At 35.7% G+C, this 21,032-nt stretch overlaps 1 protein-coding gene and 1 long non-coding RNA gene across 2 annotated transcripts in view; both read right to left on the bottom strand.

The window, feature by feature from the left end:
- Positions 1–1,606, bottom strand: part of LOC5575787 (cytoplasmic polyadenylation element-binding protein 2) — a 1,148,023-nt gene extending 1,146,417 nt beyond the window's left edge. The window contains exon 1 of the mRNA XM_021837782.1: positions 1,165–1,606. The gene's annotated coding sequence lies outside the window, so the exon portion shown is untranslated. The remainder of the gene's footprint in view (positions 1–1,164) is intronic.
- A 10,265-nt stretch (positions 1,607–11,871) lies between these two features.
- LOC110674112 lies at positions 11,872–14,171 on the bottom strand. The gene is made up of 2 exons (XR_002498677.1): positions 13,940–14,171; positions 11,872–12,456 (listed from the first exon to the last, which is right to left on the bottom strand). It is a non-coding gene; the product is annotated as an uncharacterized LOC110674112 (long non-coding RNA).
- Between the last annotated feature and the right edge of the window lie 6,861 nt (positions 14,172–21,032).

The raw sequence follows: 21,032 nt of genomic DNA, 5'->3' as shown, positions 1-21,032 counted from the left end.
AATGGAATTTATTTAAATCCTGTACAAAAAATTTAAAAAAATGATCAAACGCCCAGCAGAATTTCTTGGCATATCTGTCAAGCTACTACAGGAGTAATTCGAAATCCTTGTAATGGTTTCCTTGGAAATTGTTTGAATAACCCCTACAAAAAAATCGAGGACAAATTCTGAAATCGTTTCTTGGATGAATTTCTGTGAAAATTTCTGATAAAAATTCTTCGAAGAATACTCAGCACTTGGAAGAATCTCTGAACATCGATTCTCTCTGTTGCTAACAACTTCGACAAGTTAAATACATAAATCTGCAATATTTTATATTTATAGGGCAAGATATAGGGATTTTTTATCCTACAGCATAAAAACATGCTAACACTTTTCTTAGTTTTCTGCAATAATGCGAAAAGAGATCAACGACGAAGAGAAATCAATGAATGCAGATAAGCCCTAACGAAAAATAAATCTTAATGTCTAGTTTTTCCATTGAAAAAATAAATGTTTTAAATTTTTAAACGCTCACGTTTCAAAATGGTATTTTTATAAACTGAATAAGCTCCTCTATGCCTCACAACACTTGAGCCAGTAAATGAACAATAAAGGATGATAAACTTTTATGAAATTCTGTTTGTTTATATACTTGAAAACAATCGGAGACCATTTTTGCTATTGACATGCAACGTTTTTGTACAAAAAATCATCCACAATTACGCAATTAAATGGACGTTACTCAAATTTTCATTAAACTAGAGGTGTAGAATAACTATAAAAAGAGGTTATTATAGTTACATTGGATAATTTGAGTTTGATCACAACGATAAATGATACACCGTGTGCACCTTTTTCCCCTGTGTTGGTGAGTACGCATTTGCCCAACTCGCGGTTCAATGTTGAGAAACCACCACCTTTCCGAGGGGGGAGGATGGGACACATGGGTCACCCCTTCCCCGGGACACGACAGACAAACTGTAGTCTAAGTGCGTTATCATATGTGTAGAGCTATGACGTAGATACGCTCGATTGGGCGATTCGACACTACAAACAGTCCCGCAGGCAGTGGACTCCTTTCGTAACCGATAAGGGGATGGCACCACTGGAAGGACGATTCAGGGAACACTGATAAGAACATTTAGGCGTTTCGGGCCTCCATACGGTAGATGTATCACTCACAAGTCTTCTATGCTGGAGCCCCAGGAAGACCCGTTCCTTCCGAAATCCCGTAGCTTTTCACCAACACTCGCGCACAGAAATTCGCACAACACACTGTTCCACACTTCGAGCGGATCTCCTGCCGTGGCGCTCCTGTTGAGGAACCCCTCGCCAGGCTGCTTAACTTGGCAACCTAGTAGGCGACTCGCTGGGAAAACTTCCACCACTTCTGCTAGCCTCCTTCGATCGGCAACTTGCCGCGATCCCCGGGAACAGATTCGCAATCAGGTTCACAACGCACGCACACCGGAGACGTTCCGCCGAGATTCGATCCGATCCGTCCGCGAACAAACACCGTAAATTATCACAGGTTTTTCCTACTCTGGATGTGGATGCAACTCGAGACGACCGAGCAAAATTTGCTGCTGCTGCTGCTGCTGATGCTCCAATCCGCAAAAACAGTGAAACACGGACCCGAACACAACCATAGACGAATTTTCCGCCACGAGAGTGGTGTGCGAGAGCGAGAGCGCTTTTCCTAACACCCATCATCGTCATTGCGGGGCCATCGGTCATCGTGCCGCGAACATCAATCGCATCTCGTTCTCGCTCTCCGAAGGACCGAGGGGACGTTTTCGGTGAGATGGAACTCACGCGCGACGGTACTCACTTCGCCGCTCGCAAAAGGAAAATGTCAAACGAAGTCGGCGGCGGTTCGATAATGGCAGGAAACCCCACCGGATCTCGCGCGCTCGGCGTGGAAAATGAGTGCTCACAACCACCGCTTCAAGCGGGAGAGTGAGTGTCGAGCCGTGCGCATGGCATACAGAGGAATGCTTATCACCCATGGCGAGCACACAAAAGCACACACGCTTCGGGTTGATGACGGACTCAACTCGCGCGGCACAGGAATGACGTCCGAGTGGAAAACAAACCAATACATACAGGTGGGGGAGGTTTGACAGCATGTTCGAATGTTTCGAAATGGGCGGCTGGGAAAATTGTTACGGAGGATGCAAAGCGCTTTGACAGGCGGCTGCCTTGGATGACAATCGGAAGAAATAAAGCGGCATTTATTTTTTCAGTGCATCGCACTATGGTCCCCCCTTTCTTATTTCAGACTTCTCGTCACAGTGGTCTATGAACGACTTTAAGAACTTAACAAAACGCAAATTTTCATACAAAAAGATTGTTGATATCTATTTTAGTTCAAAAGTTATTAAAGTTTTTCTGCTTAAAATCCTCTGGTTTTCAGGGCATTTTATTAGAGTTACAAAAATAACACATCTGTAATTTTATACAATTTTATTTTATCTTTCAAATGCCGTCAAAAGATATGTTTTATGTTTGCCCCAATCAGAGATATGCTCAATCAAAGTAGGCATGTTTTTGAGAGTAAAACAACAATAACTGCCAAACGGAAGGAGATACAGTGGCCCAATTTCATATTCGTACAGGATACTGATTCCACATCAAGTTAGTAAAAAACTATTAAATGAAGTATTGAGCTACAAATACTTTATCCACATTGAAGGTAATAGGTGTCATCTATTGTTTGCCAATCACAAAATGTTTCCATTTACATTCATCTTTGGATTAATAGAAAAGTATTGAATTGATGTCTAAAATTCACCCAATTCCATATTCGTACACCTACCAAAATTCAAACGCACAACGTTCAAAACTAAATTTAGAAGCTCTATTTGATTACTGAAGTGCTTTATTATGATGTTCAGATGTAGTGAAATACATTTGGACAATTTATTAGTGGACATATATAAAATTTAGGTAAAATTATGAAAAATGCCAGTTTTCCAATGATTTTTGCTATAAAATCCAATAATTCGAACAATAACGTTTATTTCTGTCATTGGATCCAATCTATAGATTATACTCGTAAGCTCTGATAGAAATTTAGTTGAAATATATACACTTTACAGAAATCATAAATAGTTTTTATCCCTTTTGAGTTCAGAAAATTGTTGTGCTATAAGTTCAAAACTCTTCTAAAATGATATTTTTAATCAATGTAAACCAAATTTTCATTCTAAACAACAGGTAAATGTTAATTTTGAATTTGTCTGTAAAAATAATTTGAACTACGAACTTCATTTAACAATAAAGTACCCTTAACTACGCTGTACATACCTCCACATAATTGATGTCATCGTAATATTCAATTATATTTGAAATAATATTTAAATTATATTCAAAATAGCACCCTATTTTGCAATTTATTGATTTTATAAGAAAAATACTAAATAACTTGAATGAGCAGAGAGCATTGATACACTATTTAATAGAATATATCCTGTTGTTTTCATCATTTTAAAAACACGTTTGTGTGGCGGTTATGGCAATAATATTTATTCTATAAATCTCTATAATCATGTTTGGTAGTAAAATGTAAATTAAAAATGATAATTACGCAATGTTTTGATAGGAACATTAACTATGGATTATGTATATACATTTAGGAGCCAAACATAAAGAAATTGACTAAAATTTTTGGTTTTGGATTTGTTATAAATATTATATTAACTAAGATTCAAAAGTATAAGTTGTCGATATCCACTCTTAGCTACTCTAAAACTGATTATAATTTTTTGAAACTTGTGCAATATTCGCAATTATCATTCTTAAGGAAGTGATGATGAAAAAATGCAATTTATTGTTCGACTTACAGAATATTTTAGCAAAAAACATGGGAAAACTGGTATTTTTCTTAAATTTACTTAAATTTCAAATATATCCGTTTATAAATTTTCCAAATGCATTCTACTGCATCTGAACAACACAACGAAGAGCTTAAGTAGTCATCTAGTCCATTAAATATTAGTTTTGAATGCTGTATATTTCTTTTTTGTTAGGTGTACGAATATGGAACTGGGTCAATTATAGACACAATCTCAATACTTTTCCATTATTCCAAAGATTTAAGCAAATGAATACAGTTTGTCATTGCCAAACAATAGATGACACCTATAACCTTCATTATTGATAAAGTATATCGAAGTCCATGCACCATTTAATAGATTTATACCAACTTGATATGAAAACAGTGCCCCGTACGAAAATGAAATTGAGCCACTGTAGCTCTATCATATGAATGTGATATACTGAACACAAAAGGTTTCATGCTGATTGGCTATGTAAAACGGTGTATAATCCACTATGGCTACAACTGGCGTATGGCCAAAACCGGTGCTTCTACCCTAATACAATACTTTTCCAATCCACCAAACACTAACTTTTGAGCATTGAAAGAAGAGTAACCCCACAGTTATGGATCAATTAAGGGTCATTTTTTAGAACAAAATATGATTAAAAACTGAGAGAGACTCGCGAAGAGAAAAAATATCAACGTCATATGCAGCCCAGATGCCGCTGTCACGAAACGTCAAATGCAGCCCACCGTTTTTATGGCTGAAAAAGTGAAAAGTATTGTATTCAAAATAAACTACTATTTAAACCCTCAATCAGCGGATCAGATTTTCCATAGATGCTGATGAATCTAGACACAAGACTAGTTATTTATAATATCTGCTACGTTTGCTGGCATGAAATTTCACTCAAAATGCCGTTTATGCTTCGGTGTGATGCAAACGCAAATTTTTTTTGCTGAGATGGTCATGTGAAAGTTGAACGGATTGCGCATGATTGATATAAACACTGAGTGGAATAAGAAAAAACTCAGCAATCGCAGAAAAATAAGACCGTCTCCGCGAGTCTCGTCTCAGATTAAAAACAATGGTAATGCTTGAGCCTGATTGGCCGCCCGTGGTTGCTACTCCATTATTGCCAGATCAGCTGCACTTACACAAGGAACCAACCAGATGACTGCTTGGGACTAACAGAAACCCTCAGTGCATAAGTGCTGGTGATCTTCTATTGTTAAGCGATGATGGCGCCTGCCACGTCAGAATGCACATCAATGCACATTGGGCCAGATCGCAAAATATTTTGACTATGCAGATGATGTTTTAGAACAAAAATGTCTATGATGAAGACTACATTTTGATATAAGGCGACATCAGGGTGGTCCAACAAAATACGGAAATATTTTTGCCAACTTTTATGCTTATCAAATTAGCACTTTGAAGTGTTCTGGAAAGTTGCTCTTTGTTTTATTTTAAACAACTTTGCCGAAGACGCCAACCTTGTAAGTTTACTGTAGCCCTTGCTATGGCATTTTCAATTATGCAGGGTAGGGTGGTCCATGAAAAATTGTTTTTTTTTTTATAACTTATTTATTTTAAATTTTATCAAAATTACGTCTTCTACAAAGTTTTAGAACTCGTTGAAATGCGCATTTTGGTTCCGACGCGTATGCACTCAGGTGTAAAGTGTCGTAAATATACACAATCAATCACACAATTCACGGTTAAATTATGCAAAGAAATTTAATATTTCATAAATATCGGGTGATTTTTGCTTATTAGTTGCATTTCAAGTCAGCGTAACCTGCAAGTGTTCGGAATATAAATCTAAACGTCACATAAATAAATATATTATGCTCTCTCTGCTCTTGGAAGTTTTTTAAAAACTACCTAAAGCAATAAAACAGTACTTTTCAGTGCTACTAAAGCAGTACTATTTTTTCCACGATCCTTGTTTGGACCCGTGCCTTCGATTTTTCATTGGACCCGTTGGCGAAAGCTAGCGGTGGTTATCCTTTTTGGAAAACAAAAACTCTTAGGAGGTCTCGTCTTGTTTCGTTTATTCAATAACATGGTTGCAACTACAAACAAAAGGAATTCACAACTTCCGTCCAAAAAAGTGGGTTTTAAAACTACCACTAAACGGCAAGAATGGAAGATAGGACGTTTCTCCGGAATGTGAACTTTCTTCCAAGGCAGAAATGGATAATGTTAATAATTGCATCGAAATGAGCAATCAGTTCGATGCTCTAGACAAATTTTCCGAACACCAAATCGAAGCAGTTTCTAGCCCAGGCTCTTTGATTCAAGTGAGGAAGCAAAGAGTGCCACCTATCGTGGTCAGTTGTTCCGAATTTGAAAGATTTAGGCAGGAGATCATGAACCCCCCTAATGAAGAGTCAATAAAAAATCAAGGCTACGTGTAGTTTACCTGAAATATAAGGAAACCCCTATTTTATGAACCCGTTTGCCTGTAACTCGAAATTCAATGTGATGACATTTAGATTTTTCAAGATTAAATTGAATGTGAAAGTCAGCTGATCATGTTTGATTAAAAAAAATATCCGATTACACTCAAAATTTATTTTATTCAACAACACAAAATCGGGGTTTCCTTAGCTTATTTTTTCGTCTGTAAAACAAAAATTTAGGTGGTAACATGTAGATTTTCCGTAATGAATTTGCTTGTAGAAGTCAATGGAATATATTTGAGTACAATAAGAAAGCTTTGATTGCACTTTAAATTGTTTCCTAGAAAACTACACAAAAAACGTATTCCCAGAGCTAAATTGTTTGTAAATCAACAGTGAAGGAAATTTTGAGTGTAATCAACAATTTAAATTTCTACTCAAACATGTTCACGTGACTTCTAAACAATATTGCTTGCCGAAAAAAAACTCCACGTCAAGGCCTTGAGTTTTTAATTACAGCCAAACAAAATCAGAACATTAGGGGAACCTGGTCCAATTCGGACCCTGCTCTAGTCCATCAGTTTACCGTGTTTTTACTCATCTTCCGGCTTGGATCTAACACAATAAATTTGACGCCTTTCAGTAATTTCATTTGATTTTTATATAAAATTGTTGTTTTTTAGTGCTCTAGTGTACTGTCTGTTAGATTATTTCCAAGCTTCTTTAAGCGACAATAATTCTTCAACCTTTCTGTGATATTTTGTAATGGAATGTCCAAAGCCTAAGCTTTCATCTGACCATATGGTTTTGATAAGTCTATGCACTGTTAGTGCTCAACTAGATAGAACATCATAAAATGTGCGTTGGTCTAATCCGGACCATTTGATATGGTTCAATATGGACCTCTTGCTTTTCAACGTGTACTCAGGCTATTTTAAGAGCTCCACACCGTGAAAGTCTTCTCGACTTGGTAGAAAATCACAGCAGTTATAATATTGATCAATGGTGCCTTTGTTTATGTTGTGGTCAAGAAAAGGCTTCGAAAATAAATCTAAGAAATACGGTAGATCACCAAAAACTAAAGGAATCAATAAATCAGCGACTTGAAAGCTGAGACGAGACTCGCGAAGACGGTCTTCTTTTTCTGTGATTGCTGAGTTTTTTCTTATTCCACTTTATGTTTATACCAATTATGCGCATGCTGATCAAATCCTCACATGAACCTCTCAGCAAAATATGATTGAGTTTGCATCACATCGAATCATAAATAGCCGTTTGAGTGGAATTTCATGCCAGCAAACGTAGCAGACATTAAAAATAATTAATCTTCTGCTTAGATTTATCAGCAACTTTGGAAAAAAAACTGCTCTGCCGACTGAGGTTTTTAATAACAGTTTACTTTGAGCACAATACTTTTGATTTTTTCAGCCATAAAAACGGTGGGCTGCATTTGACGTTTCGTGAGAGGGGAATCTGGGCTGCATATGACGTTGATATTTTTCCTCTTCGCGAGTCTCTCTCAGCTTGAAAGGTATCTCCATTGAACTGGCCCTTAAACAAAAAAGTTGTAAAACTCAACGGGGCACCCCCTAGATATGAGCCTTAGGGTAAGAAAAACGCTTTCTCAAAATTTCAACTCAATTGGTTGCTCCACCAGCTGGCGCATTCGATTTGAAGTTTGTATGGGATATTCGTCTCAAATATATTGAAAATTGGTCCTATGTCACTGTTTCGTTCCGTATACTAATTGTTCGCGTTCAAATAAGCCCAGAATGACAGATACACTAGTTGATACCCTAATGAACATAATTGCAGAAGGTTGTATCTGGATTTAATCTCACTTTCATTAATCTTTCAGTTGTTGAAAGTTAGGCTTAGATCAGCACTCCCGTACAGTCACTTATATGCATGCGACATGTGCCTCAGCTCGCCTAGCGTCATAGGTGGCTATGATGCGCTTAGTGCAGGCCTGTCCAACCTTTTTGAACCGCGGGCCATATCTCAGAAAAAATATTGCGTGGCGGGCCAAAGCATTTCCAACATTTTTTTAACAATTAAGAAAAACAATGATTTTTGGAAAAATTTACAAAATAAGGTACCGTGGGGTAAATGGATACAGAAAAATCAATCATTAACTTCATTGTTATATACAGCTAACGTGAATAATGTAATTCAAACTTTTTTCTGTGGATAACAAATGAGGGACTATTGTGCTTCAAATCGTCATTTATTTTTATTTTTCTGATTGTTATGTATTGAGTATGAGAGACTTAAAAATTTGCGCCAAATGATCCACTTGTCCCACCATGGTGGGGTAAGTGGATCACCAATTAAAAAAATCTGTTCTCGAAACAAATGTGGTGTGATTATGTATAATAAAAATGATATTACTCTCGTTCTTGTTATTAGTGCAAGTAATGTTATATTATAATACTTTAAAATTAAAAAACGTTCCTTTATTTAATCAAAATATAATAAAAAGTATGTATATATTAGTTCATACTAAATCTAACAAAAAAATAACATTGACTCTAGAAAAATTTGGAGAAAATTCATCCATTTATACGCATAAGTTATACAGAAGTATTGTTGGATTATTCCTAACGATATTTTCGAAAAACACTCTTAGTTTAAAAATATTAGTTACTTTTACTTCGGAATAACAAACTGAAATACTTCTATTTTATTTATGAACATATGTGTATCATCTATCAAGAACAATTTCTATGGTCAAATAAGGTACGATACTAAGCGTTCAATTGGACGATTAGTATACTTTGCTCTTTTACAACTTAACTTAGATAAAACACGAAAAGTTTCGTGTACATTTTGATATTATTATTCTTTTAATTTTTTTATATGCCTAAAAGGTTAAAAAAAAAACTTTTAGGTGGATTAATTCAAATTTTCTATGGTCAATTTGACAAATTCAAGCTGGGAATGGAAGAAAATAAAGGAAAACAACATTTGCGGATATTAAAGCTTAATAAAATTCTCGTAAGCAGTCTGCCAATAAATGATAATAATTCTTAATCCACTTACCCCACCCCATTAAAAAGTAGGGGCAAGTGTATCATGTCCAATATATTTGTATTTATTTATAAAAATCACATATTTTTCATTGTGATTCATTCAATTAGAACTGAAGTGTTCACCATGTGTCGAAAAAAATAATAGAATTCGATTTAAGACAGAGATACAATGGATTTTTGATTGATGGAAAACAATTTTGAAATTAATTACTGTTTGCAGCTAACAAGTTTGCTCGTGTTAGTGTACGTGTAGTGCCAGTTTTGCAATAGTATCAGTGCGGGCATAAGAATATAACCTAAAACGAAGCAATGGTGCGAAAACATTCAACATATTCAAGCATTTATGCTTTATACTGATAAATGATCCACTTACCCCACTGATACACTTCCCCCACTGTACCTTAATTGCTTTTGAGCATCAGTAAGAATCCCTCTCAGTATTCTATAATTATCTTACGAAAACTACATCATAATTTAGTACAGGAATTGTTGAAAATTCTGCTCTAAATTTTATATTACAATCATGTCAAAGATGTTATAAGAATCTCGCTCAGATTTGTTGTCACAATCCTACCCACTATTATTTGAAACTCTTGCCGATGGATATATAAGAATCCTGCACTTTGCGAAAATCCACGCAGGATTCTGTGAGAATTGATTTTAGGATTCCGTAAGACTCTTTATTCCAAGATCCTGTTTTGGAATCTGTGAGATATTTATCCAGGATTTTATATGAATCCTAAACAGAATTCCATTCATAATTTTGTGAAAATTTGATTCTAAGGATTCGAAAAAATCCTGCTGTAGGTTTTGTGAGTGTATAGGATTTTGTAATGACCAAGCCTTTGTGACTAATTAAAATTTTCTCACCATATTTTTTTTCTAATTTGACTGAAGTTTACTTATTTCTTATTTAAATTTGAAGAAAGCCATTCCAGTTTTCTTGTAATCTCAATAACACTATTCTAGTATAAAAAGTATGATTTCTCATTGTTAATTTCATTCTGATTCTCAGCGGTTAGAATAATTCTAACGCTAACTAACTTAAATAGAAAATGCTGCCAAATTTTCCAGTTTTTTTATTTGAAATTGAATAGTTTCGAATCATTTGTGAAATGACATAAATTTAGATAAAAAAAATTAGAATTATCTTATTGAAATGAACCATGCAATTTTATTGAAAGTTTTAGTAATGACACAGCGGAACAAAAATAACCTTTTCATATTATGTGTCTCCACTAAATTTGAAGTTTTGAACTTGTTGCCGCCTTCAGAAATGCTGCATATAAGTCGTTTCCTTCATATGCCAAATGCAATACTTTTCCAAACTATCAAAAGTACCGTTTAAGTAACGAAAACATTACAAACTTCGTTGTTTCATATTCTTAAGTACCTAAACAAAGATTTCTGTAGTAAACGAAGCACAAAAATCAGCTTTCAAGGTGGTAAACTTGCCTGCGAGTATTTTCAACAATCAATTTATCAAAAACCCGAAGTGCTATGACATTTTAGAAAATGGTAATAGATTCAGAGACAATACATTAAGTATATAGCGGTATTTTGGAGTTTGAGACAAACGTTTGTTCCGAAGTATGATTAGTAAAACATACAACGGGCCATCTGAGAGAAAAGTCTTCAAACTCTTCGCGGGCCGCATAAAATGACGTCGCGGGCCGGATGCGGCCCGCGGGCCGTACGTTGGGCAGCCCTGGCTTAGTGGCTACCTCCAAGCTATGTTGAAGAAATACAAGCAGTAATGCATGATAAACTTCAGATGGTTAAAACACCAACTTTTTCAATTTTGATCATGGTACAATCTTCTACAATATTCTTCGCTATTACATCAACTAGTGTTTTTGACATTCTGGGTCCAATTGAACGCGATCATCAATTTTCCTGTATCAAACAGTAGATGCTGTGCTGTTGCCCATATGTTTGAGCTGGAAATTCCATATTAACTTCAATTCAAATGCGCCAGCTCATGGAACGACCAAATGAGCTGAATTTTTCAGAAAGGCTTCCTCTAACCCCAAGAAATAATCCTGGGGGGTGCCCCGTGGAATCATACAACTTTATTTTTCTCCCATACTGAGCTGGGCCAGTCTAATCTCCATCAATACCACAGCCAAGCTGTATCCAAAATATTTTGGCAATAAAAATTTTATTAAAAACGGTATTAAAAACGTTTACGAGTGCCAAGAATAATGCCGTCAACTTTCCCTTACCCGATATTCTGTATTTTTGTTCACAATCTCGATTGAATTCGCAGTCCTTTCAATATAGTGTATAGATACTTTGACCCCTATATCGGAGTCTATACTTCTCCAACTAGATGTCCTGAGATTCGATGATGTCTGTTTCAGTGCCCCATACAAGTTCACCTGTTTAACCCAATATTTTCATCCAAAGTTTCAATGTGTTGAAATTTTACTACATTCAAAGTTTAAATTACCTTTTCGGATGTATTTTGTCAAAATGAAAAAAGCTCCAAAGTTTTAAAAATATCTGTTTATTATCTCGATATTTTTGTGTATTTTACCTAATACTTTTCTATAGAAAAGATATAACTATATATAGCTAAGGTAGGGGATAAGTCACTCAGGAGAGATTGATAAAAGTGAAGTGTTCCAGTTTACGTTTCAGATCAGACTGTCTGATATAATTTATTTTCAGTTTAGTTTAGCCCTTCGACTCTGCCTATCGTTCACATACATATACAGCTTTGTATAAAGAATCACATGTAATGTATTCGTTCTTATGCATGTACAACACAACAGTTCTTTCCCCTTAAGAAATCTTTCTGATATTCAGAATTTGACCTTCGTCAACCACGAACTTTCAATTAAGATTGCGATTCACTAGTCAAATCGGTAACTAACTTAACACTTTAAATATATCTATGTGGGAAAAAATATAACAATCCTTGTACCCAGGACACTTAGATTTTCTAAATCTATTCCTGACTTCTACATATAATATTAACAATTTCGAATGTTTCATTTTGATGCATCCATTTGGAGCTTCTCGAAGATGACTAAAAACAGGAATTAATCCTGCTATATGTAGTTGCCACTCGACGTTGTTCCGCATCGTATTGCGCTGGGTATCATTGTTGATTTTCAATGTATTCAGCCTTCGTCGTAGTACTTTTGCCATATACATGCCAGATAATGTTCTTAGCGCCATTACGCCTCCATTCGCAAGAAGAAACTGTAAAACAATTTGAGATTGATTTTTAGTGTGTAAAATCTGCAAACATCTTGTACAGCTATTCAAATCCCGTAAATATTTAGTTATTATGGCAGCTTTTCCAGCATTCAATGTATCTGTCATGTGACGATTTTTCCTTTCAATATCAAAGCTGTACAACCTTGGAGTTTCCAGACAAATTAAATCCATTTGGATCTTCAGGTCCAATAATATACCATAAAATAAACGTTTACACCTTCCATTTAATATATAGCTACGAACTGAATCTTCTTAACTTAAAAAATGTATTTTTATGAATTTTTCGAATAACTTCCTAAAAATAAAAATGAAATGCATACATAAAGCAGTGACCTTCACCATTCTAGGCTTGTGGCAAAATGTTTGTTGGATTAAGCATTTGCGATCCCACATCAATTGATGATATCTAGTAACAATAGTCACCATTTTACCAATGATTTTAAAATTCTCCGTATGAAGTACTGTGTCATTTGTACAAGCCTTCGCTTCCACCGGAATTATCCCTTTTACAAAATAAAACACTAGTTTTTCTCCTGTAGTACTGCACATTAAAATGATTATCCTGTCAACAAAAAGGAATACATCAACAATGAAGTGTTTCATAGCATTTGCTAATTCTGTCAATTTATACAAATTTCTTCCATTACACGAATCTACTACTATAATGAACCTTAAAACCTCGTTTGACTCCATATTATTAGCCAATTTAAAATCCACAGCGACTTCATTAGCATTTGCATTTGCAATTGTTCCTCTTGGCCAATAGTAAGGTCTGGTCGTTGTTAACATTCTTGTGATGCCATATTGCTCACTCTTTTCATATTTATCCCTCAGCATCCGTTTTATACACATATATATCACATGCACTTCTTTTGCACCACTTATGTATGCTGTTTGCTGTGGAAACACGATTATTACCACACTATTGCTTATGCAAATAATTGGAAAGTGCGTGCTTTGTTTTACCATGTTCGCTATAGTCACATCAATGAAGATGTAAAACCGATACACGATACTACAGTTGTATGTGCTATAGATTTTCGCAATGCCTTTGTTTCTTCTATTGTGCATTGCAAATAATGAGACAACGATTGTCTACACAATTAATATTGTAAAACACGACAACCGATTTTGTGCCGACTTATGTTGATTCAATAAACCATACGGCAAATAGGTTCAGTGCATTAATGTGCTTTGCACATTAATCCGTCTGTTTAAAATCAGATTTTTTTTTTCAAATAAGGTGATCCAACTCCGTGTAAGTCATATGGTCAACCGTACAACCCAAAATGATGATTGATGCACTCTATACGAATCGATACGATGAGTACGATGAACATAAACCACCGTAGGCTGTTGATGTACCAAATAAGACGCCTCTATATAATTTGGCGTTGGATACAATAATTAATGATATTCACACGCGAAACAATGTTTTTCTCGTCGCCACTTTTGTGTATTTTACCTAATACTTTTCTATAGAAAAGATATAACTATATATAGCTAAGGTAGGGGATAAGTCACTCAGGAGAGATTGATAAAAGTGAAGTGTTCCAGTTTACGTTTCAGATCAGACTGTCTGATATAATTTATTTTCAGTTTAGTTTAGCCCTTCGACTCTGCCTATCGTTCACATACATATACAGCTTTGTATAAAGAATCACATGTAATGTATTCGTTCTTATGCATGTAGAACACAACAGATATCTCCCATACACTATGGTCCGTTCAAAATTGAATTAGGGAGAGTTGACTGTACCTAATTTTGGAACAGCTTCACCAGTGGATTGCACTTATGATTTTTTTTTTTTCAAATGGAATTCACATTTTACTTAATCTAGTTCTACCTAGAATTAAAATGCAATTTGTCACGCATTGAGTTTATTTTTTTTGCTCGCGCTTACAGAAGAAGTTCAATAAGCTTTGATACCAAAAAAATCGGAGTTATATTTTATTACTACCATAGCAAAAAACAATAATATATAGGATGGTCCGAATTAGAACATGAGGGGTCCGGATTGGAATAGGGTTGGTCCAATTCGGACCTTCTGGAGAATTTTGTTCAAACACGTCTAGTCATGTCCTGGTAGGAGATATCATAAAACTCCCTGAGTAAAAAGTGTGCGCGCTGAATCAGGCTTTCACGATAACATCAAACTTTTGATGTAGTTCATCGTGCTGAAAAGATATGGCCAAAAAACTGTTACTAGCAGACATCATGTATACGCGCTTCATATCAAGAGCTTGAGATCAGCTTGCCATGAGCGCACAAAAATAATCGCGCGCTTGAGCACGTGCTGTGGTGAGACACATTTTTTTAGATCTCATGTAGCAATGTACTAGCTCAAACGATCACATCTGCACACAGTGCGCATCGTACCTTCGTGCTGTGCGTACACGAATTCTCTCTGCTCTTGGAAGTTTTCTTAAAAACTACCTAAAGCAATAAAACAGTACTTTTCAGTGCTACACAAACAGTACTTTTCAGTGCTAAAATTAAAAACGGTACTTTTCAGTGCTACTTAAACAGTACTTTTCAGTACTATTTTTTCTTCTATTGATCCCTTTACGATCCTTGTTTGGACCCGTGCCTTCGATTTTTCGTTGGACCCGTTGGCGAAAGCTAGCGGTGGTAATCCTTCTTGGACACCGTCTAGGGAAAAAACCTCTCGAAGGTCACGTCTTTCTCGTTTATTAACTAAACATGGTATCAACAACTAACAAAAGGAAGGGTGAATCTCTGAATTCACTACTTCCTTCCAAAAAAGTGGGTTTTAAAACTGTCACTACACGTGGCAAGAATGGAAGAAAGGACGCTTCTCCGGAATGCGAAGTTTCTTCCAAGGGTGAAATGAATAATTGTATTGAAATGAGCAATCAGTTCGATGCTATAGACAAATTTTCCGAACACCAAATCGAAGCAGCCTCTAACCCAGGCTCTTTGATTCAAGTGAGGAAGCAAAGAGTGTCGCCTATCGTGGTCAGTTGTTCCGAATTTGGGGGATTTAGGCAGGAGATCTTGAACTCCATTAGGGGACTCAAGGTTTCCTTCCAAATCGCAAAGAAAGGAGACTGTCGCGTTTTGCCGGAAACTCTTAAAGATCGCGAACTTCTTCTCAGATATCTTGAAGAGAAGAAGCACAAATTTTTTACTTATGACGACAAAACTGAACGTTTGTTCAAAGTTGTCTTGAAAGGTCTCTCAAGTGACTATAAGTCACCTGAAGAGATCAAAAATGGAATAAATGATTTACTTGGATTTTCCCCAGTCCAAGTAATCATTATGAAAAAGAGAACCCAATCTGGCATTGTTCGGAAAGGGCTTTCTCAAGAATATTATTTAGTTCACTTTAACAAAAAAGAACTTAATAATATTAAAGCTTTAGAAAAAGCTAAACTTATGTTCGATGTCCGTGTGACGTGGGAACATTTCCAGAAACCTGGAGGAAATTACCAGAACCCCACTCAGTGCCGTCGGTGCCAAAAGTGGGGTCATGGTACAAAAAATTGTCGCATGGATGCTAAATGCATGATTTGCGGAGGTTCTTCTCACGCTAAGGACGACTGTCCTGTGAAAGAAGATACCAGAAAATTTCAATGCGCCAATTGCAAGGGCCCTCACAAAGCTAACTTTTGGGAATGCATTTCACGCAAAAGAGTCGTTGAGGCTCGTGCCAAGCAGATGAAGGATAATATCCGTTACGATAACGGTCATTTCCGGAATTTGCCTGGTAGAGTATCGAACAATGCTCATTTTTCAGTTAACGATCGCTTGATTAGGAATCATACCCACCAGGAAGATCATAATCATGCTCATTCACAAACAAATTTTAATCCATCGGGTAGCCGTTCGAATCTTTCAATTTCGAATGTATCTACCCACGGTAAATCCTTTGCCGATATCGTAGCAGGTAATTTGAACTCTTCCCCTGTTCGATCCATGAGTACCCATTCTACTTGTTTCAAATCAAATGGAAAAAACCCTACCGCCACAGGTAACTCCTACCCCGCTTCTTCGTCTACCGAAAATTCCAATGGGAAATCATCAGATGATATGTCTGCCTCTGATTTTAATTTTCTAACTGAACAATTGAATCTAATGATTGATGCAATGTTCAAAGCCACCACTATGACTGAAGCAGTCCAAGTAGGTGTAAAATTTACAAATCAAATTGTTATTGGATTACGTTTTTCTAATGGATCCAAATAATAATTTAAATATTTTAAATTGGAATGCTCGTTCTCTGAATGGTAAAGAGGACGAGCTGTTTAATTTTCTTACAGCTAATAACGTGCATATAGCAGTTATTACCGAAACTTATTTAAAACCTGGATCCAAATTTAAAAAAGATCCTAACTTTTTTGTTTATCGTAATGATCGACTTGATGGGGCATGTGGGGGAGTTGCAATCATCATTCATAGGCGTATAAAACATCAACTGTTTTCGTCATTTGAAACTAAAGTTTTTGAAACTTTAGGTGTTTCTGTTGAAACACAGTTTGGTAAATATACTTTCATAGCTGCCTATTTGCCTTTTCAATGCTCTGGACAGCAAGTTCATTGGCTTCAAACTGACTTGCGAAAATTAACTCGCAATAAGTCAAATTTTTTTGTCATTGGTGACTTTAATGCCAAACATCGGTCATGGAATAATTCTCAAAGTAATTCCAACGGCAGAATTTTATTTGATGAGTGCTCTTCAGGATATTTCTCAATTCAATACCCTGATAGCCCTACATGTTTTTCCTCTTCTAGAAATCCATCTACGATTGACTTGGTCTTAACCGACTCTAGTCATCTTTGTAGCCAATTAGTTACTCATGCTGATTTTGATTCTGATCATGTCCCTGTTACATTTCAAATATCGCATGAAGCGATTCTCAATCCTATCAGCTCCACTTTCAATTATTTACGAGCCGACTGGAATATATATGAAACGTATGTTGACTCTAATCTTGATGTTAACATTTCTTTAGAAACTAAAATTGATATTGACAATGCTCTTGAAACTTTAACAAATTCCATTGTTGAAGCCAGAAACATTGCAATTCCAAAATGTGAAGTAAAATTTGAATCCGTGATTATAGACGATGATCTTAAACTCTTGATCCGTCTTAAAAACGTGAGGAGAAGGCAATTTCAACGCACTCGTGATCCTGCTATGAAAATTATATGGCTGGATTTGCAGAAAGAAATCAAGAAACGTTTTGCAGATTTAAGAAACAAAAATTTTGAAAATAAAATTTCTCAATTGGACCCCGGCTCTAAGCCCTTTTGGAAATTATCTAAAATCTTGAAAAAACCTCAGAAGCCTATACCGGCATTGAAAGAGGAAAACAAATTATTACTAACTAATTGCGAAAAAGCTCAAAAACTTGCTATGCAGTTTGAAAGTGCGCACAATTTTAAATTAGGACTTACTAGTCCAATTGAAAATGAAGTTACTCAGGAGTTCGAAAATATTCTCAATCAAGAGAACGTTTTCGAAAATGCCTGGGAGACTGATTTGGAAGAAGTGAGAACTATTATTAAAAAATTCAAAAATATGAAAGCTCCTGGCGATGATGGAATTTTCTACATCCTCATCAAGAAACTTCCAGAAAGTAGCTTATCATTTTTAGTTGATATATTTACAAATGTTTTCAATTAGCATATTTTCCTTACAAATGGAAAAATGCTAAGGTTGTTCCAATTTTAAAACCAGACAAAAATCCTGCAGAAGCTTCTAGCTATCGTCCAATCAGTTTGCTTTCCTCCATCAGTAAACTTTTTGAAAAGGTTATTTTGAACAGAATGATGGCCCACATCAACGAGAATTCCATTTTTGCCAATGAACAGTTCGGATTCCGCCATGGACATTCGACCACTCATCAACTTTTACGTGTAACAAATTTAATCCGTTCCAACAAATCTGAAGGCTACTCTACTGGTCTTGCTCTTCTAGACATAGAAAAAGCATTCGACAGTGTTTGGCATGAAGGTTTGATTGTAAAATTGAAAAATTTTAATTTTCCAACATACATTGTTAGAATAATTCAAAGTTATCTGTCAAATCGTACACTTCAGGTTAATTATCAGAACTCCAGATCTGAAAGACTTCCTGTAAGAGCTGGTGTTCCCCAAGGCAGCATTTTGGGACCAATATTATACAATATTTTCACATCTGACTTACCTGAGTTACCTCAGGGATGTCAAAAATCTTTGTTTGCGGATGACACAGGCCTCTCCGCCAAAGGACGAAGCCTGCGTGTCATCTGTAGTCGATTGCAAAAAAGTTTGGATATTTTTTCTTCATACTTGCAAAAATGGAAGATTTCTCCTAATGCTTCCAAAACTCAACTAATAATATTCCCACATAAACCAAAAGCTCTTTATTTGAAACCTTCAAGTAGACATGTTGTCACGATGAGAGGGGTTCCAATAAATTGGTCAGATGAAGTTAAGTATCTAGGACTCATGCTAGATAAGAATTTAACTTTCAAAAATCACATTGAGGGCATTCAAGCCAAATGTAACAAATATGTAAAATGTCTCTATCCCCTTATTAATAGAAAATCAAAACTTTGTCTTAAGAACAAGCTTTTGATATTCAAACAAATTTTCAGGCCAGCCATGTTGTATGCTGTACCAATATGGACTAGCTGTTGTAATACCAGGAAGAAAGCTCTGCAGAGAATTCAAAATAAAATTTTGAAAATGATTCTGAGGCTTCCTCCCTGGTATAGTACCAATGAGTTACATAGGATATCCAATGTTGAAACATTGGAACAAATGTCAAATAAAATAATCAATAATTTCAGGCAAAAATCGTTACAATCTTCTATTGCCACGATTAATGCGTTATATGTTTAGGTTAAGTTAGGTTAAGTATATTAAAAACTTTTTTTTTTCTCTTATAAGCAGGTGAAATCAACTCACCTGTAAAAATCTGAACTGCTACGGCAAATGAAATGTAATATGTTGTTAACAAAATGTTAATAAAATCTTAGATTTGTTTTACCAAATTAGGATGATAGTGTTGTCTAATAACACAGAACACCTAGATATAAGAAATAATGAATGTAATGTTTGGAATGATACTAATAAAGAAATTAAAAAAAAAAAAAAAAAAAAAAAAAAAAAAAAAAAAAAAAAAAAAAATCATATCTGCACTGGCCCATGCGCCGTCTCATGAGAAAATCTCAATGTGACAGTACATTTGAGCCTCGCAGGCGAAGGTTTCAGAAGCAAGGAAAAGGGATGGATCAAACTGCCCGTAGGCAGTTTCGAAGGACTGATGTGGTTCAACGCGGTTGAGATTCTAGAATTTGAATCGAAAAACTTGAGCTGGCCAACGAAGAAGCATAGGTATAGACCGAAGCCGTATGCTTCCGTGGAGTTATTGTACTAGGCAAACATAACTGCATAAAAGTACTCCTAGTAAGCGCATGTGACGAGCCTCACGAGATGTCTCATGAGACTCGTTCACTAAGATATATTTTGTACGTATCCGCATCTCGTGTCTCACATAATCTGTAAGCTGCGATATGAAATATCGCATGGCACACTAGCTCATTTAGGTATACATGAGAAACACGACACTCTGGTTACTAGGTCCGAATTGGACCATGTTCCCCTAATTTTTTGTGTTGTTTTCTAGGTTAAAAACAATTTTGAGTGTAGTCATTTTTTTTCTACTCAAACACATTAAGTTGACTTCTATAAGTGGATTTATGCCGAAAAAAATACATAGCGTAGTCTTCAGTTTTCATTTACAGACAGAAAAGCTCAGAAATTATGTTTTTGTGTGGTTTTCTGGGTAAAATAAATTTTAATTTCTTTTACTAAAACATGTTCACTTGACTTGCGCAACCAATCCCTTTCCAAAAAAAAAAACCGCTTTAAATTTTGAGTTACAGGAAAACGGGCCAAAAAAAGGTTTTTCGTAATATTTTAAGTAAAAGAAATTTTGTGTGTAATCAAAAATTTCAATTTCTGCTCAAACATGTTTACTATACTCAATCAAGTAAATTAATGTCGAAAAAACTACATGTCAGTTTTCTTTTTTGTACGAAAATAATAAATAAATTGTATGGCACGTGAGAATTCTCAAACCCCCCCTCCCCCCCCATAACCTTTTACGTAATTAATGGTAGAACAGCGGTTTTCACATCGTGCTCCGCGGAGCACTTGGTGCTCCGCGATGCCTTGACAAGTGCTCCACGTCAGTTTCGAAAATTTGTTCCAACGTCTTTAAGTATCTTAACTTTTTGCTTGAAAATATGATTTTAATCATACCAAACTAAGCCATAAATATCTAGAATTTTCAAGAGTATAGATTCAACAAATAAAACAACCGATCTCGCTGAAAATTTGACCGATAACTCGTTGTTGTGGCCTGTTAATCGAATTTTCATTAGAAACAGCTCTTTTGTTTTCAACTTTAGAGATGGTTTCAATTTATCTTCGCCTTATGATATTTTCGACGTTATGGTGGATGACGATAAATGTTACGAGTGTTTCAGCATTTGGCCAATACTTTCTTACTGGGAGGTCAAAAATATTGTGTCGGTGAAAG

This window comes from Aedes aegypti, chromosome 1, assembly GCF_002204515.2.
Source record: "Aedes aegypti strain LVP_AGWG chromosome 1, AaegL5.0 Primary Assembly, whole genome shotgun sequence".
Taxonomy (NCBI): domain Eukaryota; kingdom Metazoa; phylum Arthropoda; class Insecta; order Diptera; family Culicidae; genus Aedes; species Aedes aegypti.
The sequence above is the reverse complement of the archived record's forward strand: the minus strand, read 5'-3'. Positions and strand labels throughout refer to the sequence as shown.